At 48.2% G+C, this 17,847-nt stretch overlaps 1 protein-coding gene across 1 annotated transcript in view; it reads left to right on the top strand.

Annotated features, from left to right (window-relative positions):
* KDM6A (lysine demethylase 6A) overlaps window positions 1–17,847 on the top strand; it is a gene marked incomplete in the record, with an annotated part of 3,528,619 nt that overhangs the window by 486,741 nt on the left and 3,024,031 nt on the right.

The raw sequence follows: 17,847 nt of genomic DNA, 5'->3' as shown, positions 1-17,847 counted from the left end.
CGGAGCCGTTGGAGGTGTGCAGCTTAGACTCTTCCCCCTCGGCCCCGGAGCCGCCTTCGGCGCCGACACCTTTACAAACTGTTCCGATCTCTGATCCGATAGTGTTGGAACCTTTTCGGAGCCGGTCCCCTGTTTTATCGGAGCCGAGGCAGTAGTAGTCTCGGCCCCAGTCTATTTCCTCCAAATCCTCTAGGTTGTCTGATTTGGATAGGGTTATCCAGAGGCTGTTCCAGTCCCCAGTTTTTACTAAAATGATCTCTGCTCCAGCCCACTCGGCTTCGGAGCCGATTCCCCATTCTGTGCATTTGATTCATCCTCCAACCCCCTTGGAGCTGTTTGAGTCGGTGCTGGTAGAACGCAGCGGAATCGTCCAGTCAGAGCAGACACCCCCCTTGGAGCTTCTCTGCTCCGACCTTCATTCCTACCCTGTCCTCGGTGTCAGGGTTTGGTACCGGGTCTTCCTCGGTGGGGGCCGAGGGCAACACTGTGGAGCTGGCCTCTTTGATGCCCAGTCTTCCCCTCGGAGCATCGGCTACAGGTATTCCCGGTACCGTCGTGGTCTCTCAGCAAGTGCCCTCTGCGGAGTCTGGAGGTCCTGCTTTTGAGGCCATGAGGAGTGCGCTGGCCATGACCTTGCCGGTTCAGCAAGTTTCTACTTCACCGTCCCTAGATTTGGGTACTGGTGCCTCTGGTGACATTCTTTCCCACGACAGTGGGGCCCCAGGGCCTGAGGATACCCCCTTAGAGGGTTCCCTTCTTCCGGGGGGTCCTTCTGAATCTGCTTCGGATGAATCCCCAAGGAAGAAACCGTGCAAGAGGAAGCACGTTGATTCCCAAGATGAGTCAGTCACTTCAGATACTGACCTCGATGATGCGGAGGGGTCCCCAAAAATCGTCCTCTGACATCTTTCTCTGATATCCTTGAGATCTTGAGACAGAGAGGTGATAGGCAATCCAAAGCCCCTACCGCTGAGGAGTCAGTCTTCCTCAAGGCCTTCAGGGCCCAGCACTAGTCCTCCTGGGTGTCTCCACCCTTCGAGTTGTTAGATTTAATCTCTCGGAGGGTGTGGGAGCATCCTGATACAGTGGAACCGGTGCCTGCCAGACCTAATAAGTTCCTTTCAGCCCTTCCCCAGAAGGAATTCCTCACTAAGGGTGTTGCAGTTGATGAGATGGTGGTGGCATCTGCCACTCAGCAGGACATGGCAGAGGCTTCAATGTCTATTCATCCTCCTAATAAGGATTCTAGGAGCATGGATAGGTACGGGAAGCGTACCCTTTCTTCAGCGACCTTTACCCTGCGGTCGCTGAACTATCTGTCATTTTACCAGGCTCCAAAGGGACCTCCTGAAGGAGTTAGTCTCTTGCGGGTAATCTTCCTGAGGCGTTAGCCCAGACCGTAGGCGCCCAGATGACTACCCTATCTTCTATAGTCAACTCGTCCATGAGGCTCATTTCCTGTGCAGCCGAAGGGGTGAGTGGAGCAGCGGGCACAGGAGTGGCTCTTAGGAGACAAGCCTGGTTATGCTTGTGTCCACTTGCGGAGGCCTTTAAGTCTTCCTTCACCGATGCCCCTTTTGATGGGTCTTCTCTGTTTGGGCCCAAGGTGAAGGACACGCTTACTCGGTGCGAGCAGGAGGGCAAGACCTTGACTGCCATTGGGGCCTGTTTTTCCGCTCCCTCTAGACCTTACCCCAAGGCCCAGAGAGGAGGGAAAATGCGGTTCAGAAAATCCCAAAAGTTCTTCCCTACTCCACCGGGTGATTCCACCTCTAGAGGCAGGGGGGGGGGGGATTCAGGAAGACGCCGCCCCAGAGGTGGCAGAGGCCCCCGTAACACTGGAGACCGCGATTCCTTTCGTGGTTCCTCCTACCCTCAACATCCCTAGGATGTGGCCCGGCTGTGCTTCTCCGGAGCCAGTCGGGGTCATTTTGCGAAACACCCACAGGCTTGGGAATCTATAACCAAGGATTAGTGGGTGCTTCGCATTGTAACCGGAGGCTACCTCATTCCCTTCTTCAAGCTCCCTCCTCCTACAAGGAAAATCCCGGACGTGCCACCCAGTCAGCTGGATCAAGCAGCCGTAGAAATTTCAAAGCTGCTAAGCAAGGGAGTCATCCAGCCCGTCCCCGCCGACCAGATCGGATCAGGAACTTGCTCGAGATTATTTTTGGTGCCAAAAAAGACAGGGGACGTAAGGCCCATTTTGGACCTAAGCTCATTAAATCGTTTTGTGAAGAAGTCCAAGTTCCGGATGGTCACCCTTCAGTCCATTCTCCCGTTATTGGAGAAGGATGTCTGAATGTGCTCCATAGACCTCAAGGACGCTTACTATCACATTTTGATACATTGAGTCCAGGAGTCATTTACGCTTCCACCTAGGAGCCAGTCATTTCCAGTTTCGTGCACTGCCCTTTGGTCTCACCACAGCCCCCAGGGTGTTCAAGTGTCTGGCAGTGGTAACAGCTCACCTGAGAAGTCTAGGATTCCAAGTGTTTCCCTATCTAGACGACTGGCTCCTCACTGCCACCTCCAAGCATCTACTGATTGGAGCGCTGATGGCCACAGTAACTTTGGGTCTCTCACTGGGAATCGCTTTCAGTTGGGAAAAATCTGTGCTGCGGCCATCTCAGCGTATCACCTTTGTAGGCGCAGAGTTAGACACAAAAAGGATGCGGGCATTTTTGCCATCAAAAAGAATTCGGGTCCTACAATCTCAGATTCTAAACTGGTTACCCAAATCTGGAGTTCCGGCCAGACAGATTCTACAGTTATTGGGCACGATGGCCGCAATTATTCTAGTTTGTTAGCCAGGCTGCACATGCGGGTGCTGCAATGGCCGTCATCGGTCCAATGGTCTGATCAGGAACTTCCCCTGAACCATTTGGTTCTGATTACGGACAGTTGTCGTTGGGACCTCCGTTGGTGGCTGCTTTGGTCCAACCTGGACCGGGGGCGTCCTTTCGCCCTTCAGCCCCCAGTTGCCACAGTGACCACGGACACCTCCCAGATAGGGGGGGGGGGGTCATTATCTGGACAGGTCTGTCCAAGGCACTTGGCAGGATTGCGAAGCGCACCTTCACATCAATGTCCTGGAAATGAGAGCGGTGCTTCTGGTTTTGGAAGCAATTCATGCTCTCCCCCAAGGTACTATTGCGATTCTATCCGACATGTCGGTAGTTTGGCACATAAGCAGGGCGGAACCAGGTCCTACCCCCTTTGCAGAGGCCATGAGAGTGTGGCGCTGGGCCATAGCTACCCAACGTTTCTTAGTAGCAACGCACATTCCGGGGAAAGCCAATGTTATTGCAGACGGGCTCAACAGGACTCTCCTGTTGCCCCACAAGTGGTACCTCAACAACAGAGTGGCTGCGCAGATCTTCGCCACATGGGGTCTCCCTTGTTGCGACTTGTTCGCCAGCCCCAAAAATGCAAAATGCAGAGTTCTTCACTCTGACTCCCTCTCAGGGGCAGTTTCCCAGGGACTCTCTAGCCAACAATTGGCCCCCGGGTCTACTTTATGCCTCCCCCCCCCGATCCCCTTCTCCCGAGGGTGATTCAGAAGGCTATTCATGTGGGGAGCGACATGATGTTGATCGCCCCACACTGGCCCCGTCAGGTTTGGTTCCCATTCCTTCAGAAGTATGCGGTACAGGGGCCTTGGATTCTGGACCCAGTGCCGGACCTGTTGTCTCATCAGTCGGGACACACTCATCCGTCCCTCCGGTCGTTGCGGCTGGCTGCTTGGTTACTCCACTTCCATCCTTAGTTAGAGATAACTCTCTTTCTCCAGAAGTGATGTACATTTTGTCCTCATCACAAGCCGTCCACTGTTGAGCTGTATTCCAGCAAATGGAAAAGGTTTGCCTTTTGGGCCCAGCAGCGAGGCATTGATCCTCTTACGGCCCCAGTGCCGCAGGTCCTAGAATTCCTAGCTTCATTGTTTCGTTTGGGCTCTTCAGTCTCCACAATTAAGGTTCAACTAGCAGCCATCTCTAATTTTCATGTTTCCGTAGAGCCTTCCTTAATGGCAAACAGACTTTGCAAGTCCTTTCTCAAGGGAGCTTGGCTCCTCAGACCTCCTATGGCCCATCCTGTGCCCCCTTGGGACTTTAATTTGTTTCTTGCCTCCTTAACTGCCCATCCCTTTGAGCCGGCAGCAACTTGTGATATAAAATTTCTATCTTGGAAAACCGCCCTTCTAGTGGCAATAACTTCTGCTAAGCGGGTTTCAGAGCTTCAGGGTCTCTGTTCTATTCCTCCTTATTTGATTTTTCATAAAGACAGAGTTTCCCTCGGATTGAATCCCTCCTTTTTGCCTAAGGTAGCATCCCCTTTATGCATTCAGCAATCCTTGGAGCTCCCTGTTTTCTTTCCAAATTTTTCTAATAGAGCAGAATATACCTTCCACCAGTTGGATGTTCACAGGCAACTGCGTTTTTATTTAGATAGGACCAGTCAGACACGAAAATCTAACCAGCTGTTTGTGTCCTTTGCGGAGAATAGGTTAGGTCTACCAGTTGCCAAGACCACCATAGCCATATGGTTTAAGGATTGCATCTCCTTCATTTATTCCCAGTCAGGCAGAGAGATACCTTTCCCAGTCAAGGCTCATTCTACCAGGGCGATGGCCACCTCTGTAGCATTCCACTCCAAAGTTTCAATAGATGATATTTGTGCGGCTGCTACTTGGTCTTCTCCGCACACCTTCATTTCTCATTATAAGGTTGATGTGGCTTCCCGAGGCAGAGCTTCCTTTGGTTCCGCAGTTCTCAGGAGTGTGTTCCAATGAGCCACCCGGTATTTAGGTGCTAGGGACACTGTCCCATCTGTTATGAATGTAGGCGAGATAGGATCCCATTACATCTTTTAGTTATGTACTTACCATAACTTCGGATGTATGGGATCCATCTCGCCTACATTCATACATACCTACCCTCCTTCCCCCTACCTTTTGGATTTGGAGGAAATATTGCTCTTGCTGAGCTCTTCTCTTGAAGGGCTCTAGTTGGTTACAGTTATTGGTATGTTTTTCTGGCCTGTATGGATGTATGAAAGCGAACAAACAAGATCTGGGGAAGCAGGTGTGGTGCATTCTGGGATAAGGGGGAGCCCAGCCAATGAGAGACTTCGTTCTAGTGTATAGTGGCCGAGTCGGAGCCGATGGATCGGCTCCGAACCCATCTGTTATGAATGTAGGCGAGATGGATCCCATACATCCGAAGTTATGATAAGTACATAACTAAAAGTTAGTTATGTACTCACCATAACGATCGATGTATGTGGTTCATCTTGCCTACATTCCTACGTACCCTCCCACCTGCCCCCTTCCTAGAGGATTTGGAGGAATGTTAGCTCTGTGGACCCTTCAAGGTCAGTGTTTTTTTTTTTCCGTTAACTGGCTGGAATTTCTTCCAGTGTGAGTATGGGTTATGATTGCAAACAAGATCTGGGGCTAGGGCGAGGTGCATCTTGGGATACTGGGTTAGCCCAGCCAATTAGCGACTTCGTGCTAGAGAAATTTGGCAGAGTCGAAGCTGATTCTCTGCTCCGAACCCGTGAGTAAGGACTGTAGTTGGACCACATGCATCTATCGTTGTGGTGAGTACATAACTAACTGTTTCATATGCTCAAATATCACCAACATGTCATGGCATTGCTTAAACAGAAAATGTTGTTAAACTCTGAATGTGCAGAAAAAAAGGAAATGCAGGATGTTCGTGTTACCCTGCTGCAGTCATCACACTTGGGTTATCCTGTCGTCAGGCGGTCCCGCAGTCTGCTGGAATTCCCAAGTCTTGGTCCGGCGTTGGTTGCTGTCGCTTCTTCCCTGACGTCAGTGCCCCAGGGGTATATATAATGCAACAGACTCCATTTTCTTCAGTCTTTCCTGCCGCGCGGTGCCCGAAGCAGAAGCAGTTCGCAAGTGTCGGTCGGCAGACTACTGAGATTTTCTAATTCGAATTTCAGACCGAAGTCTTCTATAAAGCTAAGTACCCCATTGGGGAACCTTTTCTTGCCTCAGACCGATGTCAGAAAAAGTTAATTGTATTTCTTGTGGGAAGCAAATACCTCATAAGGATTTTCATTCTTATTGCATACCTTGCCTAGGCCCAGACCACGACATCACTAGTCATTTTTGTGCTAGGTTTAATAAGCGTGCTATTAAAAGACGCTTTGATTTCGCATGACACTACGGTAGGAAATTTAACTACACCATGCCGTCGGAGCAACCGACTACCGGCGTGCACAAAACACGCAAGGATAAGGACAGACAGTCCAGGCCTAAGCCAGATTCCGAGGCCTCAACTGGACCAGTCTCCAGTCCTCAGTGAGGCTCCGACGCAGCCCCTGACTACCGCAGATGTGGAACCCGTGATCGCTTCAGAATTTTTGACACCGTGTACCAGGCCGAAGCAGCTATTTAGTTCAGGCCCTTCCGACGACATTGCTGAAAAAGATGTCGGTGCTGCAGAAACGCTATCAGTTTCTGAAGCCGTTTTCAGACAGACTACGCTCACCATTACATAGTTTTCTAAGATGTAGACTCCTATTAAATCTAAAAAGACTGCACTTCAGTCCCCTGTTCAAGGCCCCATGCCTAAGAAACAGATGCTCAAAATGGCTGAAGATTTGATCACTTTAATCAGGGTTTCCCAGCCCCCTCCTGACAAAAGGCCTAGACAAGAGGAAGGTTATGCATCCTCTGAACAAGTGTCCATTTCTTAAGACTCCTCTGAGGACCAGGATTACACCTCTCCCCTTATGAAGATTCTGATGCTGAGGATTCCATTCCCTCAGCTTCTCTTCCTGAAGACTACTCCTTTTGGGTAACTTTACACACTATGAGGGAACATTTTCACTGGGAAGGTCAGGACTACTCTGACTCGAAGAAAAGGCTCAGTTTCTTTTACTCCCCCAACACAGACCACTTGCCATCCCACCAGTTTTAGACATTGTGGATGATGTTTACTTAGAATCAAGTTTTAACACTGATTCTCTTCCTCCTGCTCCGGCTAAGCCTGACTGATATAGAGTGCCTGATTCCCACAAATTTCTTTACAAAAGCCCTGTTGCTGACCCAGAGACAATCTCCCAGGGTCCCAAGGGGGCTAAGGCTTCTATGGCTAAAAATCCTGTACCTTCTGAGAGGGATTCCAGAGCACTAGACAAGTGGGGGAAAAGGTTTACACCTCAGCCACTCTAGCTATGAGGGCACTAAATTGCCAGTTTCACATGCTTAAGTATCAGCAATTTCTAATCTTTCAGTTGAAGCAAAAAATGACCACTCTCCCTCAACAATCTGAATTGAAAGAAATGCAGGATCTGTTGCATGCCACTGAACAGGTGGGCAAACTTACCTTACAATGTGGGTTTGATTCTTTGGAGGCCTCCTGCAGAGCAGCTGTCACTGGGTCTGTTATACGTAGGCATGCTTGGTTAAAGGAACAAACTCTATCTGATCATGTTAAAGCAAATCTTCTAGATGCTTCCTTACAGCAGGATGTTCTTTTTGGAGTTAAAGCAGAAGCAGTCTTAAAGAAAATGGAGGATAAGGCAAAATCTATGCAGACAGTCAAAGATTTTCTACAGGTACAGCCCCCTCGCTTCAGCAGAAACTGGCCAACAAAAAATTGGTCCTTTCCAGCTACAGACAGACCACAGAGGGGTAAATACAAATGCCCAAGGGGCAGAGGACAACCACAAGCCCAGTACAAACCTCGCCAGTGGGGGCTGTACAACAAAGAAGGGAGGAGAAGACAGGTCCCAATCTACCAGAAGGCAAACTCATTGACTTGCACCTCATCTGGCCAAGCAACACTCTCTTGGCAGCCCCCTTGGGAGGAAAACTCGCACTTTTTTTCAGACAACTGGCACATTGTCCCATGTTGGGCAAGGAAGCATGGCTAGTAACGTTGGACCTCAAGGAGGCATACCTGCATGTCCCTATCAGACAAAGTTGCAGAAGATACCTCCGTTTCATTGCAGGTTCAACCCATTACCAATTCTCTGCACTGCCCTTTGGCTTATCTACTGCACCCAGAGTCTTCACAAAATGCCTGGCACCAGTAATTGCATACTGAAGACAGAGGAATTCAAATATACCCATACCTGGACGACTGCCTCATCCAAGCCGAAAGCAAGGACATTCTACTACATCAGGCTTTTGTAAAATCTCTACGAAATTGCCTGGAGTACACAGTAAACGAAAAGAAGTCAAAACTAGTGCCTTCACAAAATGACATTCCTGGATGCCAGCTTGAATACAACGGCCCAGAAGGCTTATCTGACACCAGACAAAACTACAACTGACTCAATATTTCAAAACAATAGCAGCAAAGGCCCAATTAACTGCAAGAAAAATTCCGCAGGCCTTGGGCTTCATGGTATCTTGCATACTACTAATACCATTTGCAAAGCTGCATATGAGGAAATTAAAGTGGTACCTAAAAAGCGTATGGTCTCAACACCGCCACAGCTTGGACACTATCTCTCATTCCCTGCCTACAACAGGAGTTTCTATGGTGGTCACAGGCATGTCACCTCAGCAAGGGTCAGCCTTTCACCTTGCCACCAACCAGGCAAACTATCACAACAGATGCATCAGATTATGCCTGGGGGGCTCACATGGCAGGACAAGTGCGTTCAAGGCATATGGACTGCAGATCAAAGGAATCTGCACATCAATCAAAGAGATGCTAGCTGTACAGTAAGCTCTGACAGCCTTCAAGGATCTATTACATCCAGGACAACTGACAATAAAGGCGGACAACACCACAGTAATGTGGTACATAAACAAACAAGGGGGTACTCACTCCTACCCTCTGTGCAGGCAGGCAATGACCTTATGGAACACAGCTCTGGCTTACCAAGTTCAGTTACAAGCTCAATTCCTGCCAGGACAGAAGAATACATTGGCAGACTACCTCAGCAGAAACCATCATGGATCCCCACGATTGGAAACTAGATCCACAAGTATTTGCAATGATGACTCAAAAATGGGGCCTTCTAAACATAGACCAGTTTGCCAGCCCTCAAAACTATCAACTAACAAAATTTCGTACAAGGGCACTTCACCATCAAGCGTGGAAAGTGGACACACTCTCTTAGTTGGAAAAACCTGACAGTATATGCCTTCCCTCCATTGCCTCTCCTCACAAAGGTACTTTTGAAAGTCAAAAAGGAGAGACCTCGACTGATTCTCATAGCCCCAGACTGGCCACGCCAGCACTGGTATCCGCTCTTGAGGAATATGGCCTACGGCCCACCATGGAGATTACCACAAATTTCCCATTTACTCACACAACAAAACAATCGGATTCTTCACAGCCAGCTGAAAACCTTAAATCTGGCTGCATGACAAATCAACTAAGCATCCAGCCAGCTCCTCTTTCCCAAGCAGTTATGGATGTTATTCTGGAAGCTAGGAGTCCAAGCACCAGGAAGGCTTATTCGGACAAATGGAAAAGGTTTTGTGCCTGGAACCAATCTAAAGGCCAAGACACAATTCAGCCTCACATTCTACAATATTTAACTGAGATGTTGCACAAAGGACTTTCTTTCTTCTCCATTAAAATCCATGCTTCAGCTATTTCGGCCCACTACAACTTGATCCACCCTTATTTTCGCATCCACTTCTAAGGCAGTTCCTCAGAGGGGCGAAAAACATTAGACCACCCAGGATAACACCTATACCAACATGGGACCTCAATTTTGTTCTGGAAAAACTAAAACTACCTCCCTTTGAACCAGCTTTCTCTGCAGATCTTCAGTTCCTATCTTGGAAGACTGCCCTGCTGCTAGCAATAACTTCAGCTGGAAGAGTCTCAGAGCTGCAGGCACTAATGGCAGTGGAACTTTTCCTCATTTTTCATCAAGACAGGGTTTCTCTACGAACTAATCCTTCCTTTATGCCTAAGGTGGTTTCCAGTGTGGCTTTAAATCATACCATCCACTTACCCACCTTCTTCCCAAATCCACAGAACAAAGGTGAGAGACTCCTGCATTCCTTTGACATTCACAGGCAACTTCTTTACTACTTGGACAAAACTAAGGCTTTCAGAAAATCTGACCAGCTCTTTGTATCCTTTGCTACAGCTTATCAAGGGAAGGCTATATCAAAGCAAACAATTTCCAAATGGATAGGTCATTGCATACGATGTTCTTCGTTCCACATTGCTGCAGTCCTTACTATTGGGTAGTCCGCTGTCCAGTCGGCCCGAATACCAGAGTATATGGCTGACGTCGGTCAGGGCGCATTAGACTGACGTCAGTACGTCAGGGTACTAATGCGCATGACCGACGTCATATCCTCAGTCTTTTTTGCCGCATGGTCCGATGCAGAAGCAGTTTTGCGAGTGCAGGTTGGTGTTCTGAAATATTTCCGAAGCCGGAGTTTCAGACCGAATCAGAGTTGGCTAAGTACGCCGTTGGGAACATTTTGGTTTTTCTTGCCTCAGTATTTAACGGATGTCAGAAAAAGTGAATAACTGTATTTCTTGTGGGAAACAGATACCTCATAGGGATTACCATACCTTGTGTATACCTTGTTTAGGGCCTGAGCACGACGTTGTTGGATGCCGCTCTTGTGCTAGGTTTAACAAACGCACTATTAAGAGCGGTTAGACTGTGCCAGGTTAGTGTTTGGGAAGCGTTGCAATTATAAAATGCCGTCGGATGCTCCGGCGCCGCTTCGTCCAAGAAGCGCAAGGACAAAACAGCGAAGCCTAGGGTTGATGAACCGGCAGTCCCGGACGTCGGTTCTTTAGAAGGCTCAGTGGAGCCAGAGGTTTTGCCAGGAGTTTCTTTGGAGTCTCAGGCAGAGACTTTACTGTTACAGGATGTGCCTTCTCAGGAGGTAGGCCAGGCTGAGGGGGCTTCTCAGGTAACTGTTCTTCCCTCTCTTCCCAAGGTAGTTAGAACCTCTCCTTCTGTTGCCAAAACTTCTTTGAGAGGTAGGCCAAGTTCAGCTTCAGTGGGGGCTTCTCCTAGCATTTCAGGTTCTGTGCCTAAGAAACATATGCTTAAAATGGCAGAAGATTTGATTACTATGATTAGAGGTTCTATGCCCCCTCCTGATAAGAGGCCTAGGGTGGAACCGGAGTTTGATAGTTTTGAACAGTGTTCAGAGGCTTCTGAGTCTTCTGCGGAAGATTTGCAGGAGTATCCTCCTTATTCTGATTCTGATGTGGATGATTCCACTCCTACAGCTTCTCCTCCTGAGGATTTCTCATTTTCAGAGACTCTGCATTCCATGAGGGAGCACTTTAAATGGGAAGGCCAGGATTACTCTGATTCAGGAAAAGGCTTAGGGAATTCTTGGTTTTGCCCCAGCATAGGCCCTTAGCTATACCTCCTGTGTTGAATGTGGTGGAAGATGTTTTTGCAGAGGCTTCCCTGAACCCTGATTCTTTGCCTCCTGCTCCTGTTAAACCTGATAGGTACTATAGGGTGCCTGAAGCTCATAAGTATCTTTTAAGAGTCCTAGGGCAGACCCGGAAACTGTTTCTCAGGGACCTAAAGGTGTTAAGGCCTCTGTGGTTAAAACCCTGTTCCCACTGATAGAGGCAAGGGCTTTGGATAGATGGGGAAAGAAAGTGTATACTTCTTCCACTTTAGCCATGAGGGCGTTGAATTGTCAGTTTCACATGCTTAAATATCAAAATTATCTCCTTTCACAACTGAAATCTAAGGTGGATGCTTTGGCGGAAGTTATTGAGTGTAAAGAGTTGCTGGATTTAGTTCATGTGTCTGAACAAGTGGGTAAGCATTCTTTGCAATGTGGTTTTGATGCTGTACAGGCCTCCTCGAGGGTGGCTGCCACTAGTTCTGTTCTTCATGAGGCATGCCTGGTTGAGGGATCAGAATTTAGCTGAGCATGTTAAGACAAGGATTTTGGATGCTCCTTTACAGTCTGATGTGTTGTTTGGTTCGCCTGTGGAAGCAGTTTTATAGAAAATGGAGGACAAAGCTAAGTCTATGCAAACTGTTAAAGATTTTTGCAGGTGCAGCCCCGAAGTTTAGTAGAAATTGGCCTACTAAGGGATGGACATATCCTGCTTATGATTCCCAGTCTAGGGGTAGGTCTAGGCGTGGTAGGGGCAGAGCTCAAGGTTCTTTTAGGCCTAGAACAGGAGTTCACCTGCTCAGACTTCTGGTGAGGGCAGGGGTCAGTCCTTTCGTAAACAGACCCAATGACCTGCCTTTTCAGCTGCCAGTAGATTCTCGTCTGGCAGCTCCTTTGGGAGGAAGACTGTCTCTTTTCAAAGAAAATTGGGATTTAATTACTCAAGACAGATGGGTGTTGGATATCATTCACCATGGTTACAGGTTTTATTTCCATACATTGCCCCTTTCAAAGGCATGCCAGATGTTCCTCCTCCACAAAGGAAAGAGGCTCACAAGCAAATTTCTCTGTTACTCCAAATAGGGGCCATTCAGCCAGTCCCTGTATCAGAAAGGGGCCTAGGATTTTATTCTCGCCTGTTCCTAGTACCAAAGAAGGGGAACACGTGGAGACCAATTTTGGATTTATCTATCCTCAACACTTATCTGGACATTCCCAAGTTCAAGATGTTGGCGTTACAACAGCTTTTACCTCTGCTGGGCAAAGATCACTGGATGGTAACTTTAGATCTCAAGGAAGCTTACATTCATGTGCCTATAAGACTAAGTTGCAGGAAGTATCTGCGTTTTGAGCTGGAAATTCTCATTATCAGTTCTCTGCATTGCCCTTTGGCTTATCTACTGCCCAGAGTATTCACGAAGGTTCTGGCTCCAGTGATAGCTTACTTCAGGCTAAAAGGAATTCAAATCTATCCTTACTTGGGCGACTGCCTGATTCTGGCTCAAGAAAGGGAAGGCCTTCTACGGGATCCGGAATATGTTATAGCAGTGCTAAGATGCCTAGGGTATTCTGTGAGCGAAATAAAGTCCAGTCTAGTACCCTCTCAAGACATGTGCTTTCTGGGTGTGAGACTGAATACAGCAGCCCAGATGGCCTTTTAACCCCGGACAAACAAAAGAGTCTATCACTTTACTTCCATCAACTATCTCATCAGTCCGTGCTGACTGCAAGGACAGTCCTTCAAGCATTAGGGTTCATGGCATCTTGTATTCTGGTGCTTCCCAATGCCAAACTGCATATGAGGAAGCTACAATGGTATCTCAAAATGTATGGACACAGCACTGCCAGGATTTGGACACTGTCATTCAAATAATACCTTGCCTTCAAAAAGAATTTTTGTGGTGGGCTCAGGAATGTCACCTAAACAAGGGACTCTCTGTGACCCGGCCAGAGGCGAGTCAGATTTTAACGACAGATGCCTCGGACATTGCTTGGGGAGCTCATCTAAATGGAAAGTGGATACAAGACAAGTGGCCTGCCAGACTACAGCAGCTACATATCAACATGAAGGAGATGTTAGCAGTCCAGTTTGCATTAATGGCTTTCAAGGAGTTACTTCTTCCAGGGCAGGTGTTGATTCTAACAGACAACACAACTGTCATGTGGTACATCAACAAGCAAGGGGGAACACATTCTTATCCTCTATGCAGGCAAGCAATGATTTTATGGGAGACTGCGCTAAGCTTGCAACTAACTCTTCAGGCAAGGTTTCTGCGGGAGCACAGAACTCCTTAGCAGATGTGTTAAGCAGACAAATCATGGATCCCCACAGTGGAAACTGGATCTTCATGTATTTCAGAAATTGACAGTGTCATGGGGAACTCCAGACATAGATCTGTTAGCTTCTCCACTAAACCACCAGCTGCCAAAGTTTTGCACAAAGGGGTTTCATCACACAGCTTGGAAAGTGGATGCTCTGTCTTTCAGTTGGAAAAACCTTCATGTGTATGCCTTTCCACCTCTGCCTCTTCTTCCAAAGGTGCTATTAAAAGTCAGACAAGACAAGCCAAGGATGATTTTGATAGCTCCAGATTGGCCTCGGCAACACTGGTACCCACTACTAAGGAGTCTGGTAAGGAAGCCTCCATGGCCTTTACCTTTGATTCCTCATCTGTTATCTCAGAAGGACGGTCATCTGCTCAATGTCAAGCTTCACACTCTTCATCTAACAGCCTGGCATATTCTGTGTTGAAACACAGCAGGTCTCAACTTCCTCAACAAGTTTTAAATGTGATTATGGAAGCTAGAAGACCTAGTACAAGGAAAGTGTCATGAGAAAAATGGAAGAGATTTTTATTTTGGAGTACAGCAAAGAATTTGGAGATTTCTGAGCCTAATTTGAGTGTGGCTCTTCAATATCTTACTGAGTTATTGGACAAAGGTTTGTCCTTCTCTTCCATTAAGATTCATGCTGCAGCAATTTCAGCTCACTATGATTGTGACCCACCATTGTTTTCGCATCCTTTGTTCAAGCAGTTTCTTAGAGGGGCAAAGAATATAAGACCCCCGTAGAGCTCCTACTCCTGCTTGGGATCTCAATTTTGTGTTGGAAAAACTTACTCTACAACCTTTTGAGCCTGCGGCTACTGCTGAATTGAACTACTTGTCATGGAAGACTGCTTTTCTGTTGGCTATTACTTCTGCAAGAAGGGTGTCCGAGTTGCAGGCCCTTATGGCAGTAGAGCCCTTTTTGATTTTCCATAAGGATAGGGTATCATTACGTACTAATCTTTCCTTTATGCCTAAGGTGGTTTCTAGTGTGGCTTTAAACCAAACTATTCATTTGCCTACTTTTTATGCAGACCCCCAAAATAAAGGGGAAAAGATTTTGCACACTTTAGATGTACACAGGCAATTGCGTTATTATTTAAGCAGGACTAAGGATTTTAGGCGGTCTCAGCAGTTGTTTGTTTCTTTTGCTTTGAGTTCGCAGGGCAAGCCTGTGTCAAAACAAACTATTTCTAGGTGGATTGGGTTTTGCATTGCATTTTGTTATTCCCATCATGGCAAGGAGATTCCAGCTGGGATTAGGCCTCATTCCACTAGGGCTACTGCCACTTCAACAGCATTTCTAAGGGGTGGCAACTAAGGATATTTTGGAGGCAGCTACTTGGAGTTCAGTGCATACTTTCTCTAAGCATTATCACCTTCCTATCTACTCTAAGTCTAGGGCTGGTTTTGCCACAGCTGTTTTGCAAGGCATGTTGTCAGCTCCTACTTCTTTATGATTTGCCAGCCTCCCTTACCTCTGCTTTGGGATTCTACCCAATAGTAAGGACTGCAGCAATGTGGAACGAAGAACATAGTACAGTTTTGTACCTACCATAAATGTAGATGTTCGAGGATCCACATTGCTGCAGTCCAATTTACCCTCCCTCCTTCCCCTCTGTGTTTAGGGGTGATTGTGTAGGTGAGGTTATATGCTGATATTTTTGTATATATTTTTGTATATATTGTACATATTTTTGGTGCAGGTATTTTGGGCCTTGTCTTTTTAGGGTCTTCTGACATCTGGGGCAAGAAAAGACTGAGGATATGACGTCGGTCATGCGCATTAGTACCCTGACGTACTGACGTCAGTCTAATGCGCCCTGACCGACGTCAGCCATATACTCTGGTATTCGGGCCGACTGGACAGCGGACTACCCAATAGTAAGGACTGCAGCAATGTGGATCCTCGAACATCTACATTTATGGTAGGTACAAAACTGTACTTTTTTGCTACACCCATCATGGAAAACCAGTTCCTGCTACCATTAGGCCCCACTCTACCAGGGCAACAGCTACTTCTACAGCCTTTCTCAGGGGGGTTCCAACCAAGGAGATTTTGGAAGCTGCAACTTGGAGTTCAGTACACACCTTTACCAAACACTATCACTTAGCACTTTACTCTAAGACCAGGTCGGGCTTCGCCACTGCAGTTCTGCAGGGCCTTCTAGCCTCCTCTAACCCTCTGATACCTCCACCCATCCTTAGCTTTGGGATTCAACCCAAGTGTGATGACTGCAGCAGGGTAACACTATGAACATAATACAGATGTTAAGTTGTCAATCTCGCCTTCGTTCTTGCTGGATGGGTTCGGAGCCGATCCTCGGCTCCGACTCGGCACTTGCTTTAGCTCGAGAACTCCTTTTACCAGCTCGAGGCAACCCTATATCCCATGATGCAAGGCGGAACTACCCCAGATCTCGTTTGCCGCTTAGCGAAAGAGGTCTCCTTTGCCAGCTGAGGTAAGTTTTTTCTTGGTAAAATAAGAAAAAGTTTAGTTAGGGGTTTATTTTTTCCCTTTAGTGTAATTTAGCCTGTACTTAGTTACAGCCCACCCTATTCCCTTCCTTTTAAACTTTTATAAAAAGTTTCAGTTTAAAGTTTTTAGTCAGGCCTAGTTCCCCAAGTTATTCCCTTCCTGTGTGTCTGTGTAAGGGATTAATTGGTGTGTTTGTGGGGACTGTTTGTGTTTCTCCCTCCTAGGATGTCAAAAGAAGGCAAGGTCTCAGGCTTCAAGAAGTGTGACCAGTGCTGTTAGAAAATGTCTCTGACAGACGGTCACACTTGTGTTTATTGCCTGGGGCCTTTGCACCTGCAGGACTCCTGTGCGTTGTGTCATGCTTTTAGCCAGAGAGTCCTGCAGAAAAGGAGGAACAAATTAATCCTCAGAGGTTTACTTAAACCTGAAGGTTTTCCTCCTAAGTCAGGGTCAGGAAAACCTCTTAAGCCACCGAAGGTTCAGGCTACAGTGTCCAAGCCTCCTCCGGTGGCTCCGGCTCCGTCTGAGCCGATATCGGCTCCGGCTGGAGTCGATACTTCTGTTCGAGTAGTGGGTTCGGTGCCTGCCGGCTCCGATACCCTGACTACTGTGGCCTTGTTGGCTCCGGCTGGAGCCGACACTTTATCCAGCATCGGAGCCGAGATATCTTGGCTCCATCTGGGATTCAAGGGACTTCGGCTCCGATGGCCGACCCGTAAGAGATCCGGTCCCCTTCTATACTGAGTATCCACTTTCGGCTCCGGGGTCTCCTCTTTTGTCGGGCGGAGCCATCGAACCGATCTTGAGATCTTCCAGGCTGTCTGACCACGATTTGGAGAGGGTGGTAAGCAGGTTGTTGAAGTCTCAGGCACTGGCCCAAATGCTCCATAGCCCGTCTCAACAGACTTGGCTATAGCCCGATTCTTGAGATTCCTCCTCCGACTCCACACCAGAGTTGGGCCGGAGCTTCTTGGGACAGCGACTGTTTCGATGCGAGCCGATACATCCTTCGGCTCCGTCGTCTTCGGCTCCGATCTCCTCCTTGAGACCTTCCTTGGAGGGATCCGGTCGTCGGGTTTCCACTGTCTGCTCCGAGGGGGCTAGTGGCATCGGGCCCTTGTCCGACCCGCTCTCCCTCTCGGGCTTCGGCTGGTAAGCTTCGGCGCCGACATCGGCCTCGGAGCCTTCTCTCTCCTTGGAGCCGACCATTCCTGTTTCTTCGGAGCGGGTGTGTTCAGGTCTCCCGGGGAGAGGAGCCTTTGAGGTGATGAGGAGTGTCCTGGCCTTTGAGCCTGGTCAAAGGTCTATCCCTCTAGCTCCTCCCTCATCAGTACCTGCAGATGCCTCTTGCCAGCCTCTTGCTCTCAGGCCCAGGGATCCATCGCCCCAGGTTTCCCCACTGGGAATTTCCTCCTCTTCCGAGGTTTCTCCTGATCCTGCGGGGGAACCCCCTCGGAAGAGGACGTGTAAGAGGAAACTCACAGACTCCCCTGAGTCTACTACATCTGATACCGACTTAGATGAGTCGGAGGGTTCCCCTCGGTCCCCCTCTGAGGATGTCTCCTTTTCAGACATCCTTGAGCTCCTCAAACAGAGGGGGAATTGGCCCTCCATTGACCCCTCCGAGGATGAGTCGGTACACCTGGAGGCTTTTGGATCCCGACCCTCCACCTCCTGCGTGTCTCCGCCTTTC

Source organism: Protopterus annectens, chromosome 5.part0, assembly GCF_019279795.1.
Source record: "Protopterus annectens isolate FY-2018-M chromosome 5.part0, PAN1.0, whole genome shotgun sequence".
Lineage (NCBI taxonomy): Eukaryota > Metazoa > Chordata > Ceratodontiformes > Protopteridae > Protopterus > Protopterus annectens.
Note: the sequence above shows the minus strand (reverse complement) of the source record. Positions and strands in the feature narration are given on the sequence as shown.